The sequence below is a fragment of the Malaclemys terrapin genome, chromosome 1 (genome assembly GCF_027887155.1).
Source record: "Malaclemys terrapin pileata isolate rMalTer1 chromosome 1, rMalTer1.hap1, whole genome shotgun sequence".
NCBI classification, from domain to species: Eukaryota; Metazoa; Chordata; order Testudines; family Emydidae; genus Malaclemys; species Malaclemys terrapin.
The window spans coordinates 142,674,851-142,688,056 of NC_071505.1; the positions used below are offsets into that span (position 1 = coordinate 142,674,851).

At 45.5% G+C, this 13,206-nt stretch overlaps 1 protein-coding gene across 1 annotated transcript in view; it reads right to left on the bottom strand.

The window, feature by feature from the left end:
- Positions 1–13,206, bottom strand: part of CD4 (CD4 molecule) — a 34,495-nt gene that overhangs the window by 18,015 nt on the left and 3,274 nt on the right. The gene's annotated exons all lie outside the window — the stretch shown is intronic.

Sequence of the window (13,206 nt, forward strand, 5' to 3'; positions counted from 1 at the left end):
TCAATGCCCCTGGTGTCTGCTGTGCTCCAGCACAGCTAGGTGGAAATTCTATCACAGAGTCATGTGAATTCAATATGACAATGAAGAATCCAGCCAGTGTGTTCTCCCTGGAGTTTGATATCAAATTCAGTGTATTTTACACTGTCCCTAGATTTCCAGTTCTCCTGGGGCTGCAGGTTTCTGTATGATCACATGTAGCTGCTGCCTGTCCAAGTTGTGGGAGTGAGGGGTGCTGGAGGATTTTCAGCAGCACAGCAGCAGTTGGCCTTTCTGTGCCTGGAAAGGCACTTTGGGGTTCCTGCACCCAAGTGGCAGTTGAGGCCTTTGCCCCAGATAGGGGTTGCATCTCCTCTTTCCCTTCCTCTTTGAGAAGACGGGAAACTTTGAACTTGAATGGGCAGAGGGGAGGCTAGAGGGCCTGCAAAGGCAGAGCAAAAATCTGGCCTTAATTGCTTCTTTGTGATGCCTCCATCAGCTTTCCATTGGCAGGTTCTCTGGGTGTAGGGAAAATTGCCCTGTGGGACTCTGTGGCCTGTTTAAGTTCATCATGCACTTCTTTACACAGTGCAAAATGAACTTTGTGGGCCAGAGAATCTGGCCCTTATTTTTATAAATGAACGTTCACATTCTGGAGCAAGGGGTGGACTCTATGTAAGACAGACTCCATGGCTGCAGAATCACAAAATACAGAAAGGGCCACAGGTGATATAGATGGATCCCGAGAAAGAGGAGGAATGGTACAGGGGCAGCAGAGCTAGGAAGAGGGACAGGTTCAGTTATACACTGCGGTGTGGGGGGGGTCTCCCCTCTTCCTGGCCCTGCTTCCTCTGTTACCATCCTTCCTCATTCTCTGGATCTATCTTTCTCACCTGCAGCCCTTGTGTTTTGTGATTTTACAGCCTTGGAATGTGGGGGTTGCAAGTCACGGGAGAAAGGAGGGACAGACATGGCTAGGAGAGCAAAGTCCCCCTTGGGTATTCCTGGGATGGTGCAGGTTTGCAGGAAACAGGAGGGATGGGGATGGAGAACAAAGTCACCCATGTAACCACAGGACAGTGGGGGGAAGCACAACTTGGGAAGAACAGACGGGGCCAGAGAGCAAAGCCCCCTGTGTTTCCCTAACACAAACCCCATACCTCAGGTGGCTTCAGAGATGGTGTTGGGGCCACCATGCTCTGGTATCAGACCTCTCCCTACCCTCCCTCTGGCTCCTTTCATGCCCCCTCACCATTTCCTTCTCTTCTAGCTTCCTCAGTTCCACGAAGCAGGATATCTGTAACCCCTTTAGCGCACTGCAGTGGTCGTGGTTAGGGCCGGATACAGAGCAGGAAGAGGAGCTCTGGGGACAGAAGGTAAGGGGGTGGCAGGTAATTTGAGTTGTTCCTGTTTCTAAATTTAAGCTCTGCTGAATTTCCTCTTCAAGGCAAGAAGCTTGGCTGCCTGGGGTTGGGGTGGGGAAGGGGCATTACAGTCCCATTATTGCCAATCCCAAGCATTGCAAAAATCATGAGATTGGATTAAAGATCATGAGATTTTAAAAAATACTAAATGTTGGTTTCTTTTTATTTGTTTTCTGGTTTGTGGGCCTTTATGGCTCCCATTGTCAAGTGTTTCTCTCCAGCCATGAGGGCTAGAAACTTACTCCAGGAGCTGAGGCTTTAAGACAAACACCCTCTATCATGAGACTCACGATAAAGTCATGAAAACTGGTGACACCGTTAAGTTCCAGGAGCTCTCCTGTTTCAGATAGAGATCAGGCCTCCTTATGCAGCTAGTATGTTTTCTGCTTTTTTATATCTGTAGCAGGAGGGGCAGGGAAGGTCTGAGGCAGAAGCCCTGTAGTGCAGGTAGGAGAGAGACAGACACAGGAGGACAGATTAGCTCAGGGATCAGCAATCTTTCAGAAGTGGTGTGCCGAGTCTTCATTTATTCACTCTAATTTAAGGTTTTGCATGCCACTAATACATTTTAACATTTCTAGACGGTTTCTTTCTATGTCTATAATATATAACTAAACTATTGTTGTATGTAAAGTAAATAAGGTTTTTTAAATGTTTAAGAAGCTTCATTTAAAATTAAATTAAAATGCAGAGCCCCCGGACCGATGGCGAGGACCTGGGCAGTGTGAGTGCCACTGAAAATCAGCTCGCATGCTGCCTTCGGCACGTGTGCCATAGGTTGCCTACCCCTGGAGTCTCTGCACTTAAAAAGCTACAGCAGCCAGGGCTGGATTAACCTTTTGTGGGTCCGGAGCCAAACATATTTGTGGGCCCCCATGGAGGCAATGGAGCATGGTGCGGGGCGGGGGAGGGTCGGTCCCCAGAGCGAGGGGCCGGCTAGGGGCATGGCATGGCAGGGGTGGCCCCGCTTCACCCAGCCCAGTGTGAGGGCACTATTTACAAAACAGCAGTTGCCAGACCTACAATGGCCTACCCGGCCCTATGAAGCCAGCATGCCGCTTCCCCTCTCGGGTGGGACCAGGCCGCAACACACATCCCCCCACCAACCCGCCCAACACTGGAACACGCCCCAATTCCCTGTACCCTGTGCCCCCCTGCCCACAGCCCTACCATAACTGCCCAGCACCCCACACAGAACCTCCACTCCCTAGTGCCCCAACACACAAAGATCATCTCCGCCCCCTCACAGCCCAGCACTCCCCCCGGGCACCCCAGAGACCCACTCCCCCATGCCCTGCCTCCTGGACGCACTCACCAGCCCTCTGGGAGGCAACTGCGTCTGCCTGGCTGAGCCGGCAGTGCAGCCAGGGCTGGTCCTGGGGTGGGGAATCACTCTGGCCCCTCAGGAGTGGTGTGATCAGCCAGGCCAGGCTCCCTCAGGACCCACTTGCCTGGAGAGACCCAGCTAAGCCCCCCACACTGTCCCCCTCCACCACCTGGCTGAGACTGGCCAGGCTTCTGCGCCAGTCCCATGCGGGTCAGCTCTGGGGAGACAGGCGGGGCCCAACAGGTGGTTGGAAAAAGAAACTACCCGGAGCCTGAGGTGCACTGGGATCCAGCCAGGAGGCAGAGAGAAGCTGGCAGGTGGGGCCAGGGGGTGGAGAGGAGCCCTTGGCCGGCCAGCAGGCAGGCTGAGAGAACAAGTGGTGAGCAGGGCGAGGAGGGAGGGGGAGTTGGCAGGGTCTCAGGGCACAGTGCAAGCAGAGCAGGCCAGGGCCCCTTCTGAGCATGGCGCCATTGTAAACCCGGCATTGACTGAGGCACAGTTGCACCACTTTAGTACTTCAGTGTAGACATAGCTTACCCCAGTGGGAGGTGTTCTCCTGTCAGTGTAGGTAATCCACCTCCCCAAGAGGCAGTAGCTAGGTTGATGGAAGAATTCTTCTGTTGACCTAGCACTGTCTATTCAAGGACTTAGGTCAGCTTAACTACGCCACTCGGGGGTGTGGATTTTTTATACCCCTGAGTGATGTAGTTATGCCAACTTAATTTTCTAGCGCAGACTGGGCCTTAGAGGTAATACTACTTTCTTTACTCAGATAAAGTTCCTTGTTCAGTGTTAGATGAAAGCAACTTTTTCTGTGATTCTTTACCATTGGCACATGCAGTGGCATCAAAAGCAGTCTGGTTTTGAATCAACATAAATAAGAGGAAAAATAAATGCCAAAGTTCAGCCAGCCTCAAAGACTTTTAGTTTGCCACGTACATGAAGTAGCCCGAGTAGAAGGAGCACTTCACAGAGAGTGGGGCACCACAGGTCAGCTCATTAATTGATGCACTGTGGAGTGAAGCTGAAAATACTTGGAAATCATTTGCTTTCACAGAGAAAGAGTGTGAGAATAGCAATTTACATTATTAAAAGAAAATGAGCTGAGTATTAATTCCAAAAGGGGTGTCATACACAAATAGGGATTCTTATACCGGAAGGTGTGGAGGCCTGGAGAAAGTGTGGACTTTTTTTTTATAAGGGCCCTATCTGAACTAGCAGAGCATTGCGACTTTGGTATCAATAAGGTAGACCATACAAGAGATCATCTAATAGCTGGAACTCAAAAGAAGGGACTTTCCAGAAAATAACAATTGACGTCCGGAACAGGAGGTGCAACAGTCACACCAGCAGTCTGTGCTAGTGAAAATGAAAGACGCTTTGCAAGAAAGCAATCAGAGCTTGATACAAGAAGTAAACAAGGGGAAATTCCCATGGTGAAAAGGGAAGCATCATAAAAATATGCCTCCAAAGAGCATAGTTGTGGGAAACAAAAATGGCAGGTGTGGCAAGAGAGAACACAGGCCAGATTAAGTCTCTCCAACCAGTGGAAACGTGCAGAAAATGTAAGAAAAAACTGCACTGGTAATATGTTTGCTGAAGCAAAGGGAATCTGACAAGGGTGAGTGCTGCTTATTTCCTCAGATCTGCCTCCAAAGACAGCATTTGTGAACAGACATGGACTGTTAGTTTCAAGATTTGCAAGCCTATGGTTTAATCTAAAATTGATTCAGGGTCAAAGGTGACTTTTAAGGCGAAGAACCCTTGCCCTAAACTGGAGAAGCCCATAGTTGTGCTCAATAGCCCATCGGATAAATACGTTGTCTGGGTCAGTTCAAAGCCCATACTAGCTACAGAAGCAAAGAGTATATGTTTGACATGCCTCGCATTAATGGCGACACCCCAAGTAACTCCCTTGACCAAGCAGAGCCATTAAAATGAACCTTATAAATAGCACAGAGGAATATGGGACAGTAGTTGGCAAAAGTGGCCTTTTAGAGGGGAACCAGTGGCTATTCTACCGAGAGTGTACTCTGTGCCGGCGGGGGACAATCCTGCTGCTTTTGAAAGCGAAGGCAGAACTGAACAGGATGGTGCGAATGGCGTAACGGAACATATTACTGAACTGACATGTATGGCGTGCTGCTGTGATTCCAGTGATCAATAAAACCTGTGTCTGCGTAGACCTGTAGAGGCTCCATGAGGCACTAAGGAGGGAAAGGTATTTTTTTTTTACCATGGAAGATATAGTATGTGCCAAGAGCTGCTCAGTGCGGAAGCAGAGGAGGTGGGAACAATAAGAGCTTTTTTTCCATAGATTTTTAAGCCCAGAAGGGATCATTAGCTCCTCTAGTCCGACCTCCTGTACATTACAGGTCTTTAAATTTCACCATTATCCCTGTATTGGACCCAGTAACTTGTGGTTGGCTAAAGTCTTATCGTCCAGAAAGGCATCCAACCTTGATTTGAAAACATCAAGAGATGGAGAATCCACCACTCCCTGGGTAGTTTGTTCCAATCTGTGCCTTATTTCTAATTTGAATTTGCTTAGATGTACATTGCAAGCATTGGTTCTTGTTCTGGCTGTCTCTGCTAGATTAAAAAGCTATTTAGTATCTGGCATTTTCTCCTCATGAAGGTAATTATACACTATAGTCAAATCTCCTCTCATGGCTGGTCTACACTAGAAAAGTTGATCGACCCAGTTACATCACTCAGGGGGATAAAAAATCAACATCCCTGAGCAACTTATAGTTAAGTCAAACTAAGGGCCTGTCTACACTTGCCATTTAAAGCGGAAAAAGTCCTTTTTTTGCGCAAAAACTGTGGAAGTGTCTACACTTGCCAATGACTTTTTGTGGTGAAACTCAGAAGTTTCATTGCGAAAAGAAAACCACCTCCACGGGAGGCGTACAGCTCTTACCGATGGTGCTTTTGTGGTGATGTGCAAGTGAAGACACATTCTTCCTGTTTATACAGCTTTTAGCCTCCTGAGGATATCCCACAATGCCTAAGTGAGCACTCTGGCTAGCAGCTCTGCTGCTCTGATGCCAGGTAAACAGACATCCACCCCTCTGCCTGTAAAACCCTGGGAACTTTGAAACTCCCCTTCCTATTTTCCTGGCAAGTGCTCACTTATCATCTGGCCAAGTGACAACGCCTGCTCCACGGAGCAAAGGATCCCCTGCTTGGAGCAAAGCTGAGCTTCTGGAGCTGATCAGTGTTTGGGGAGAGGAGGCTGTGCAGGGACCCAGGATGCCCTGTGATGACACACACACACCCCCTCCCACAAGACCCATCATCAAAATGGAGAGACCTGCCATGTTAGCTAGCTGCCCTCAGTGCGCTGCTCTCATCCGCGGTGGAAGTGCTGCAAATGTAAACACCCTCTGACACCTGTGGAAGTAAGTGAGTACACAAACCAGTGCTTTTCTTTCACCGGTTCACTATCAACATTGAAACTGACAGCGCAAAAACTCTGCAAGTATAGACAGCCTAAATCCTTGTGTAGATAGCACTAGGTTACCGGAAGAATTCTTCCATCAATCTAGCTATTGCTTCTTGGGGAGGTGCAGTGACTGGAGAACTCCTCCCATCGCTGTAGCATCTACACCAGGGGTCGGCAACCTTTCAGAAGTGGTGTGCCGAGTCTTCATTTAGTCACTGTAATTTAAGGTTTCGCGTGCCGGTAATACATTTTAACGTTTTTAGAAGGTCTCTTTCTATAAGTCTATAATATATAACTAAACTATTGTTGTATGTAAAGTAAATAAGGTTTTTAAAATGTTTAAGAAGCTTCATTTAAAATTAAATTAAAATGCAGAGCCCCCGGACCGGTGGCGAGGACCTGGGCAGTGTGAGTGCTACGAAAAATCAGCTCGCGTGCCGAAGCCTACCCCTGGTCTACACTAGGCACTAGAGCAGCACATCTGCAGCTATGCCACTGTAGTGTAGACACCTACTACAGCGACAGAAGGAGGTTTTCTGTCACTGTAGTACATCCAGCTCTCCAAGAGGCAGTAGCTCGGTTGACAGAATACTTCTTCTGTTGTCCTACCTGTGTCGGAGGTTTGGGCAACCTAACTACACTGTAGAGGGTGTAAAACTTTTCACAGCCCTGAGCAATGTAGCTAGATCAACCTACGTTTTAGGTGTAGACCAGGCCTGAGATAGGCCTGTTTTCCCCTAATCTGTTACTGAAGAGGCCCAAGGCTGCATCTGGAGTAAATGACCCCAGTGAGTAGTGTGACACTGTATGGAATATGTGGGATACTTTATGATATTATTGACACCAATATAATAAAATTGCAAGGAATCTGACCAGATATGCTGGGTGAGATATCTGCGAAAAAGTTACATTTTGCCAAATATGATAATCTTGTTTATATGTTTGTATCACCTTTGTATCATGAACTATAGATATGTATGGTATATCTGTATTTCCAAACCTATGCTGTGTTTCTGGGTGACACCCCCCCAGACAGATTGGCATCAGCACTGCCTAGCCTGTTTGATGGCCCATCAAGGGCCATCAACTGTACAATGAACCCATTGAAAGGAGCCAGGGAAGACACCTTCTGAGTCATCAAAGCATGTGGTATGCTTGTGGACAGAGAACTCTAAGGCTTCCATGCCAAGTGCTGTGAAGCTTGTGTTTGGGACACAGGAAGTACAAGCCACACGGCAAAAGACTATAAAAGGCAGCTGCATCATCTCCATTTTGTCTCTTCAATCCTGCTTTTTACCTCTGGAGTGTCTTTTCTACAAACTGAAGCTCTGAACAAAGGACTGAATGACCCATCCAAGCTGTGGATGTACTCCAGAGGAACTTTTAAGCCAGCAAACTCACCAATATTGCTAAGATCCTGATATATGGACTTTGATAGTCTCTGTATGTATTTGATTGCTTTACCATTTAAAAACTCTCTTCTTGTTCTTTCTTTTTTCTTTATAATAAACCTTTAGTTTTAGATGATAAAAAATTGGCTGGCAGTGTGGTATTTTGGGTAAGATCCAAACTAATATTGACCTGGCAATGTGTCTGGCCCTTTGGGGTTCAGACGAACATTTTGTATTGTGAGCCAAGTTTTTTAAATAACTCCTCACCTTACTGGACGTAGGTGCTGATTGGGAGCCAGGGAAATGGAATGCAATAAAGGGGGCTCTGTGATTTCTTTTTTTAGCTTCTTGATAATCAGTGTGGGATATCAGAATCATAGTTTGTGACTGGTTGGGGAGTTTAACTTCAGTGTTATTCATCAGTCTTGGGAATATTTGCTCTCCCTTTTGCAGCCTGCTTTGATTGGTATTTCCAGTGAGGGCTGCCACAGGAGCACTGAATCACAAGGAGCTGGCAGTCTCTGTCCATTCATACATAATTTTTTTCATAGATTCACAGATTTCAAGGCCAGAAGGGACTACTGTGATCATCTAGACTGATCTCTTGTAGAATATAGGCCATAAAACATCTCCAGAATAATTCCAAGAGCATAGCTTTTAGCAAAACACCCAATCTTAATTTAAAATTGTCAGTGATGGAAAACTCTTGGTAAACTGTTTCAATAGTTAGTAACCCTTACTGATACAATTTATGCTTTATTTCCTGTCTGAATTTGTCTAGCTTCAACTTCCAACCCCTGAATCATGTTATATTTTTGTCTGCTAGACTGAAAAGCCCATTATTAAATATTTTCCTATGCACATACTTATCGACTGATATCAGATCACCCCATAACCTTCTCTTTGTTAAATTAAACAGATTGAGCTTTTTGAATCTATCACTACAAGGCATGATTTCTAATCCATAAATCATTCTCATGCCTCTTCTCTGAACTTCTCCAGTTTATTAACATCCTTTTTGAATTGTAGGCACCAGAACTGGACAAAATATTCCAGCAGTGGTCACATGAATGCCGAATGTAGAGATAAAATGACCTCTCTGCTCATACTTGAGAGTCCCCTGTTTACACATCCCAGGATGGCATTAGCTCTTTTGGTCAGAGTCACACTGGGAGCGTGTGTTCAGCTGATTATCCACCAAATCTTTTTCAGAGACACTGATTCCCAGGATAGCGTAAGTGAGGCCTATATTCTTTGTTCCAAGATGTATACATTTACATTTAGCCATAGTAAAATGCCTAGTGTTAGCTTGCACCCAGTTTACCACTATGAATCAATGACCTGTCGTCTTCATTATTTACCATTCCCCAAATTTTTATGTCATCTGCAACCTTTATCAGAGATGATTTTTTGTTTTCTGCCAGGTAATTGATAAAAATATTAAATAGCATCGGGCGAAGAACCAATCCAGGCAGAACCCCCCTGGTAACACACCTACTCAGTGATGATTCCCCATTTAAAGTTACATTTTGAGACCTATCAGCCAGTTTTAAATCCATTTAATGTGTGCCATGTAATTTTATATCATTCTGTTTTTTTAATCAAAATGTCACATGGTACCAAGTCAAATGCCTTACAAAAATCTAAGAATATTATGCCTGCACTATTACCTTTATCACCCAAATTTGTAATCTCATAAAAATATAGCAAATTAGTTTGATAGGATCTATTTTCCATAAACATATGTTGATGTGCATTAATTACATTACCTCTTTTAATTCTTAATTATTAGAGTCTTATATTAGCTATGTAAGGCTGATAGGCCTATTATTATCTGGGTCATCCTGTTTACCCTTTTTAAAAATTGGCACACCATTGATTTTCTTCCAGTCTTCTCGAACTTCCCCAGTGCTCCAAGATTTATGGAAAAATCTACATTAATGGTCCAGCAAGCTCTTCACCAGCTCTTTTAACTGGATGCAAATTATCTGGACCTGCTGAGCTAAAAATGTCTAACTTTAATAACTTCTATTTAACATTTTCCAGAGATGGTAATGGAAAGGAAAGAGTATTATCATCACCATAGGATGAGACTATATCATCTGTTTTCCCTCAAATATAGAACAAAAATATTTATTGAACACATATGCCTTTTCTGCATTATTATTGATAATTCTACCATTTCCATCTAGTAACGGACCAGCATGATTGTCACGATTATTTTTGTCCTAATATTTTTGAAAATCTCCTTCTTATTATCCTTAACTCTGTCAGTCATAGAGTTCGCCTTGCATCCCTTTGCTTTATCAATTTTCTACAATTCCTAACTGCTGATTTATATTAATTACTATCAAATTCCTCTTTCTTCCATTTGTTATATATTATTTATTTGCTACTGAGTGGCACAGATGATTCACTCTAAGATTCACCAGGAAATAAAGTCAGAGTCTAGTTGTGGTATATCCAGTACTGATGAAGGGGTGGATCAGCAGCCCCAACCCACACAATTAAGGTTGAATTTCCAGCCCCCGATCGAGTGTTCCTGATCTTCCTCTGGAATCTCCCTCCCATGGGCAGTAGGGAGTTCAGTCGCTGTGGCCCATTCAGTCCTTTGCCTCTGTGCCAGCTGGAAACTACTCAGTGCCAATTCCTCAGCTGACTTTTCACATGAGGGCACTTGTCCCACTGGGAATTAGAGAGAGAGAGAGAGGACCTCACCCCCAAAACTCATTCCAAATGTGCCCGTTGAAGGGCGTCACAATCAAGGGAATAACTTTCATTCACTGTCATCCTGGGTTGGACTGGAACCAGGTACAAGGCACCATGTACAAGGCCTGATCCTCCTGAGCCAGCCAGTCAACCTCAGCTAGGGGCTGGATTGGAATGGGTGACATTTATGAAATGAATTGTGGGTAACAGGCCCATTCCTATAGGACAGGACCCCTCATTATTCTATCGTGGGGGGAAGCAGTAGATGTGAAATATCTTGACTTTAGTAAGACGTTTGATACTGTCTTGCATGACCTTCTCATAAACAAACCTAGATGGAGCTACTATAAGGTGGGGGCATAACTGGTTGGAAACCATTCCCAGAGAGTAGTTATCAGTGGTTCACAGTCATGCTGGAAAGGTATAACGAGTGGGGTCCCGCAGGCATTGGTTCTGGATCCAGTTCTGTTCAATATCAGTGATTTAGATAAAGGCATAGAGAGTACACTTATAAAGTTTGCGGATGATACCAAGCTCGGAGGGGTTGCAAGTGCTTTGGAGGATAGGATTAAAATTCAAAATGATCTGGACAAACTGGAGAAATGGCCTGAAGTAAATAGGATGAAATTCAATAAGGACAAATGCAAAGTACTCCATTTAGGAAGAAACAATCAGTTGCACACATGCAAAATGGGAACTGACTGCCTAGGAAGGAGTATTGCGGCAAAGAATCTGGGGGTTACAGTGGATCACAAGCTAAATATGAGCCAACAGTATAACACTATTGCAAAACAAGCAAACATTAGGCCTCAGCTGGAGTATTATGTCCAGTTCTGGGCACCACATTTCAGGAAACGTGAACAAACTGGAGAAAGTCCAAAGAGCAACAAAAATGATTAAAGGTCTAGAAAACATGACCTATGAAGGAAGATTGAAAAAACTGGGTTTGTTTAGTCTGGAGAAGAGAAGACTTGGGGGGGGGGGCATGATAAGAGTTTTCAAGTACATAAAATATTGTTACAAGGAGGGGGGAAGTAAATTGTCCTGAGGATAGGACAAGAAGCAATGGGCTTAGATTGCAGCAAGCGTGGTTATGGGAATAAATTGCCTAGGGAGGTTGTGGAATCTCTATCATTGGAGATTTTTAAGAGCAGGTTAGACAAACACCTGTCAGGGATGGTCTAGATAATACTGAGTCCTGCCATGAGTTCAGGGGACTGGAGTAGATGACCTCTCAAGATCCCTTCCAATCCTATGATTCTATGAGCACTGTTGGGTCTAACTGGCCACTTGATGGCAGCCTCAGCAGAGAAACCATGGACTGAAGAGGCCAGGAGACTGGAATCCCCTCAGGAGCACATCAGGGCAGGGTGAAGCACAGTGGGCAGGTGCTGTGTTTGTGTCAGAGGGAGTTTACTCTGCTCCTGCCTGGGCTATACACGCTCTGGAGATACAGGAGTTAGTCTCTAGAGGCTGCCAAGCTGCTTCCTCCCCCAGCACTGAGTTCCCTTTTCCTCCCCTCCCCCAAAACATCTGTCTGTGTTAGTTTCCATAGCTCACAGAGCAGGTCAAATGCTGCCAAGAAACAATCAGTGGAGAAAAGAGGCCATGGGAAGTGTCAACAGATGCCAAACAATGTCTGCCATCAGCTCTGGTCTGGGAGCTTTTCTCACTCTCTCCAGCCTTGGCTGGGATAGTAACCTTAGGTGCCCCAGTATAGACAGCTGTCTGCTCCAGCAGCTGTTGATTAGATCAGCACCATGTCCCTTAAACTGGCTCTCAGGAAGGTCTGATGACATGGCACTGCAAATGGTAATGGCAGATGGTGGCCCGTCAGTCTAGGGTTCCCAGCACAGCTAGCACTGGAGTTAGTAACAATGGGAAATCATTAGAAAAGGTCCCTAGTGCAAACAAGACATCTGTATGTGTGTGTGTGCGTGCGCGTGTATGTGTGTGTGTTCCTCTTTCTCTCTTTCAGGCTGTGCGGTTTCCTTGTTTTGTTCTCGCTCTTGCTTGTGGCTGTGTTTTTGATCTGGAGGCAGCTTGCTTCTTAAGAGATGGCGCTGGCCGCCAGTCCTCTGCAGAAAGCTTTCCACCCCCAGCCCCTCCCCAAGCACTGGGTTTCCCCCACTCCTGGCTATTTTGTCCCAGAGCAGGATCCAAAGCATCCTACAACTTCTCATTTCTAAACTTCACTTCAGTTTGATTTGAATTTGGGGCTCAGAATGTTTAGCTCCTTCGTCAGACTAATCTCTTGTTATCTCTCTCAAATGATCTAGAAAGCTAAAGTAGGGGCTTGTCTACACTTAAAACATTGCAGCAGCACAGCTGCACCTGCGCTACTGTAGTGCTACAGTGAAAAAATGACCCATGTCAATAGGAGGGCTTCTCTGACCTGTGTAGAAAATCCACCTTCCTGAGAGGCGGTAGCTAGGTCAACAGGAGAATTCTCCAATCGACCTAGTGCTGTCTACACTGGGGGTTAGGTCAGATTAACTGCGTTACTCAGGGGTATGGATTTTTCTGATACTGACCTAATTTCCTCGTGTAGACCAGGCTTTAAGCTGAGTAGGCCAGGAAGAAGCTGTTTTATTAAACGATAAATGCTTTGAAACTTTCTTTCCATTATAAAAGCAACAAATGGGTATGAATGTATCAATGGGTAAGGGCAGTGTAAGAGGAAGAGCAAGAACAAAGGAGTCCGACAGAGTCAGAGAGCAAAGAGAGACAGGATTCAAACACTTTCAGCATGTCCCCATTATCTGTGGGCCTCAGGGCCCAGTTCTCACACAGACACAAGCTACAGGTGCTGACCCTGCTTTGATCTCCTACCACGATGCCTCTGATTGCCACTCCACCACTGAGATGAATTGTTACCCCGCAGAGCTGCTCTGACTTGAATGTCCTCAGGGCCAGGACTGAGTGGGCTAT